The sequence below is a fragment of the Haemorhous mexicanus genome, chromosome 16 (genome assembly GCF_027477595.1).
Source record: "Haemorhous mexicanus isolate bHaeMex1 chromosome 16, bHaeMex1.pri, whole genome shotgun sequence".
NCBI lineage: Eukaryota > Metazoa > Chordata > Aves > Passeriformes > Fringillidae > Haemorhous > Haemorhous mexicanus.
In genome coordinates, this window is record NC_082356.1 from 11,359,428 (window position 1) to 11,365,027 (window position 5,600).

The following is a 5,600-nucleotide window of genomic DNA, read 5'->3' on the forward strand; positions in this document are numbered from 1 at the left end:
GGCTGTTCTTATTACACAAGAGGTGATTGCAGCAATCAGGGACAGATATTGATGCAGGGACTCTCCTAAGGAGGTCTGGCCTGCTCAGAGAAGCTGTGCCTTGAGGTCTGAGCCAGCGTGGACAACCTTGCTCCACATTCCCCAAGCCCATCGTGTCTCTCCTCACTCACCTGGGACCTGCTTTGCTTGGAGAACTGGCTGCACACAGCCAAAGAGGAATTTTCCTTCTTTTATTTTTGAAGCAATCTAAAACTCCTGAGTTTCCCCATTGCAAACAGACATCCTCCTCAAGTGTGTGCCAAGCCCAAGGTGCCACCAAGAGCACTCCAGACCTGCCCTGGGCCAGCTGTGAGGGTGGATCATCATGCCAACATGCAGTGGGCCATTGCAAGGGACTGTTGCCATGGTCACTGCAGTGACCCCACTGCTGGGTTTGGGTGCCATGGACACCCCATCAGTTCAGGTTTCCTTGGAAACCAGCCCAAGGAGCCATTTCTGCAGCCAGGTTCCATGGCCACGTGCCTGCAGAGCTGTTGCTGCCCTCGGCTGCCATGGCAGCCCTCAGGACAAAGCGGTGCCAGGGCTGTTCCAGGTACAATTGCAGTGACACTCCTTGGTGCCACCAGGTGCCATGGCAACGGCCACGGGGACCCGTTCCTTAGTTTGGTGCCATGGCAACCAATGCCCAGACCTGTTGTGGTGGTTGGTGGCCATGGAAACCTGCCCTGGGCCCCTTGCTCGGGGCTGGTGTCACTGCCCAGAGCCAGAGGGGATCCCTGGCTGGGGGCTTGTGCCATGGCCACCTGCCCTGTGCCGCGCTGGCCGCTCAGGCACCAGGAACCAGCAGCCAACGCCACTGCCAGGGCCAAAGGCCAGGTCAGCCAGACAGAAAGGGGCAGTGCTGGGCACTGTTTCCATGGCAACCGTCCCTGGGGGTGACACCTGGCTCACCTGTGCTGGCAGTTGCCATGGAAAGCCCTGGCAGGGACTGAGGGCACAGACACTGGCACTGAGGCACTGCTGGGCCGGGTGCTGAGCACAGGGCTGAGCACGCAGAGATGGTTTTGTTCTTGCTGAGCTGCAGCAGAGCCAAGGCCTGTCCTGCCCCTGGTCCAGCCACGCTGGGGAGGGGCTGGGGCTGCGGGGCAGCTGGGCAGGGGACACAGCCAGGACAGGGGACCCCAGCTGAGCCCGGGGATACCCCAGACCATAGGACATCATGCTCAGTGTATGAAGGGGGGGAACAAGGAGGAGGGAGGGAATTTTGGAGGGAGGGATTTTGCCTTGCCAGGGAACACTTAGGCAAGAGGGGGCCCTGTTTCACCAGTGGGCAGGGTCACTACCAAAGACACAGACACCAGCTTAAGCAATTGTGTCATTTATATCATGCACAGCTGCAAAGAATTACAGAAGGATAAGCTCAGCAAAGCACATCATCATTAGCAAACATTTACAAAAGAAGCTCAGCAATCCATCCAGTCATTACTACCAAAGATTGCCTGCAGTGATTAAAGAAAGATCCATCAGCAGTTCCCCTCAGGCTCTACCATCACCCAGATCCACACATCAGCTGGGGAAGCCAAGGGCTGCAGAGCCACTCCCAGACACTGGGAATTCCTGCAGGTGCCTCCACCTCTGCAGGCAAGGAGGCTCCAAGCCCCCTGGGAGAGGACACAGCTTTTACTCTGTTAAACACACAAGCTGACATCACTGCTAGTGTGGGAACATCTGGTTTCATTCTCCTCATTGCTTTCTCCCAAAGCCTGGCCAGGGCTCAAGGAGGAACCAGGGGAGTTGGCTTTGATCCTTCAGCCCCAAACAAGGCCAGATGGGGCCTGCTCTGGTTTCTAAATACAGAAAGATAAATCCATGTTTTATCAAGGAACACATACACAGATCATGTTGGTAATAATGCTTCCTTAAGGAGTGGACACAAATCTAACATTTGGTTGGAAGGTTCATCTAGAGGTGAACTTTGCCTCAGGGCCTCTTCAGGCCTTGATACTTTGATCGGTCCTCAGACCTACAATGAACTACAACGCTCATAACAATTATTTCAATAACACAGTTCAGATTTACATATTAGGCATAAAGGCATCTCCTCTTGCTTCAATTAAGTTCTATTGGACATTTCAACAGGATCAGTTGCTACTTCTGCTAATAATCCATTCAGCTTATTCATGGAAACTCCACAGGACAGGGCAGCACACATGGGGCACAGGATGAACCAGAATATTTTGCATTCTAAAATCCAGGGCACTCCTTGGGGAGAAAATGTTCCCTGGGCCCCAACTCTTCCTTGTGGTTGTTGCTGAAGGACCCGAAATGGTGGCCCTGCAGCCAAGAGTGGTGTGACACTGACACCGAGCAGCTCCAGCACCCCGAGTTCTACTGACATTGGCAGGGATGGTAAAGCACAGAAATCCTCTCACACTGGGGCCTCTGGAACTAGAACAGGGTTGGGTTTCTCCTGGAGGGAAATCTTAGGGAATCCTGTCCAAGTGATCCTTGTATTCCTGTGTTTTCTTTAACTGTCCCTTCACTGACAGTGACAGGCAGAGCCCAGGGACAGAGTTCTGGCCACCCCACAGGCTGGGCCCTCCAAGGGAACCCCATCCCTCCCAACTCCAGCTGAGAACATCCCCAGCAATTGGTGACATGCACTGCTTTGGCTACCCTGATCTTCACATTTTCATAACTAATCATTCCATTTTGATCACTCACCCCTTGGTGAAACACTAGAGGTGTTTGTGCAGACAAAGATTCTGGCTGACCATCAAGGTACAACTTACAGACATCAGTAGTACTTTAGTGACACAGTTCTTCATTCTTTTTTCTCAGTCTCATTCGAGTTAGGAACAATAATTCTGTTGTCCATGGAGCTGGTGCCTTTTTAATTCCAGAATAATGCCCCGAGGCCCTTTGCTGTTCAGCTTTACCATGTTGTCTGTGCCTAACAAGGCTTGGGGGGCCCTTTCCCCTCTGGCTGGAAGGGGGCCGGGTCCCAGTCCCTGAGGGGCACCCAGGCTCCTGGATGGAATTCCTCTGGAAGTCCCTCAGGGTCACAGCAGCCTGCACATGGAGCCCCGTGGATCAGAGCATTTTCCAAGGGGGCCCTTGGGGCAAACAGGGAGATTTGCTCTGGCAGGATGTGTAAAACAATATCCTGTCAGATCTGCTGGGTCTCACACAGAACACTTGGCTGCAGGGACACATTCCCATTGCTCCTGCCCAGGTTTCAGGACTCAGAGTTGTCTTTCCTAGGAGCTGTTCCTTCAGCTGCCTCGGGAGGGCCTTTTGGCCTCCACACCCACACTCTGGCTCCATTATTAGGGCTGCTGGATCCAAACCCTTTATCTCCACAAATGGTGGTGATTGGAGGTGGAGCTCCTTTTTTCACAACCTTTCTTAAAATTGCAATTTCAATAATTGGGCTACCCTGTCATGGGGTTGAATAATCCAAACTTGTTCACTATTATTTAACAGAATTACTGCAATTTCTCCTTGATATTCTGCATCAATTCCTCCTGCCATGACATGAACACTTTGCAAGGCCAAGCTCCAAGCGAGCAGTGACCAAAGCAAAGTGTCCTGGAGGAATCTCAATTCCTGTTTCAGTATTGATAGCTCACATTAGCTTTGAATTTATCCCAATTAATTCCAGTGCATGAAGGCCCAGCCCTGCAGCCTCTGGGCTGGCCCTGCCAGGGGCCATCCCAGCCAGAACAATTTCCCAGGCAGTCCAAGTCTCACTGCCCATGGCTGTATTTGCAAATTGGGTGCAGCCCTGCACAGCCAGGGGGTTTCCATTTCCCCAGTGGGCCATTGTTAAGGGCATGGAGCACATCTGGGAGATGGGCTCTCCATGGGCACAGGTTCCCATCTCCTCATTCTTTCAACTGCTCTTTTCACAACCCCTTCACCCGTTCAACCAGTCCTGCAGCTTGTGGATAGTCTGCTACATGAAAAACCCTGCAGGCTTAACCACTGTATTTTTCACAGGAACAGACAAAGCACTCTGCATCACAGTATCAGCAAACCCTGTAAAAAAAGCCAATTTCATCCCGTCCTCCTTTTTTCATTGTATGCAATCTCACAAAGTTGACCACTGACATTAGGGTCCTGGCCAATCCTGTTCTGTAGGGTATTTAGTGTTACATCCCTGAGAAGCCAAAGTTACCAAATTAGTAATGTCAGCACTATTTCACATCATTATTATTTTATATGTAAATATAGATATTGATACTGACATAAAGATATAGATAGATATGGACATATATATAAATAAACATATATTAAAGTATATTATGCTATAAATACATATATAGTTATTTCTTATATTAATATTTCACTTGCACAAATGCATCTGATCTCAAGATTAAAACCTTCTTTTCTTGCTCCATGTGGGAGCATTCCAGCAATAATTGTTCCTTCTGAAGGTGATATTTCCAATGAACTCTTAACAAATCCATCTTTGTCTGCCCAAACCCCCAAGTTCTTTTCCTTTTCCATTTGCAGTTTTTGGATGCATTTGAAGACATCCAGGGGTGCAGCTTCTTTTCAGCGACTGCCCCACTGCTCACACGGTGCTCCCACCTCAGCCCACTCCAGAGCCAGGGAACTCCAGGGAAGGGCTTCCCATCTGGGAATTTCTGATGGGACTGATTCCTCACATTTACATTGAACAAGTGACATTTTGTTGTCATCTGGCCAGACTGTGCCAGTTCTGTTTTACCAGTGGGCAGGGTCAGCACCAAGGACACAGACTCCAGCTGAAGGAATCAGTGTCATTTCCTGCAGCTCAAAGCAGCAAAGAATCACAAAAGGAGCAGCTCAGCAATGCACCCAATCATCCCCACCAAAGATTGCCTGCAGTGATTAACAAAGATCCAGCAGCATTTACCCCCAGCCTTTTCCATCCCCCTGATCCACACAGCAGCTGGGGGAAGCTGTCACAGCCCAGGGCTGCAGAGCCACTCCTGGGCACTGGGAATTCCTGCAGGTGCCTCCAGCCACAGGTGAGGCTCCAACCCCGCTGGGAGAGGGCCCAGCTCTGACAGTGCTGGATGAACAAACTGACAGCACTTCCAGTGCGGGAACATCTGGTTTCATGCTCCTCTTGGCTCCCTCCCAAAGCCTGGCCAGGGCCCCAGGAGGAACCAGGGGAGGTGACTTTGATCCTTCAGCCCCAAACAAGGCCAGATGTCAGATTTCATGGCCTTGTCTGGCTTCTAAACACAGAAAGGTCAATACATGTTTCACTGAGGAGTGCCTACATCTATCCCAGTGCTAATGACCATGCATATTTCATTAGGGAGCAGATACAAAGATAACCTTTGGGTGGAAGGTTCATCCAGAGGCACCTTTGGCTCAGGGCCTGCTGTCCAGGCCTCCCTCAGGGCTGTTGTCCAGGCCTTGGCACTTCAGGGATGTGGTTTAGTGCTGGGCTTGGCACTGCTGGCTGACCGACTGCACTGGTGAGCTCAGAGGTCTTTTCCAAGTGAAAGGATTCTGGGATTCCATGGTTATATCCACTGCATTCAGCTGGGTCTATTTTAGCAGCATGACTTTGCTCAGAAAGTTCCCTCTTGCCCAGCTCC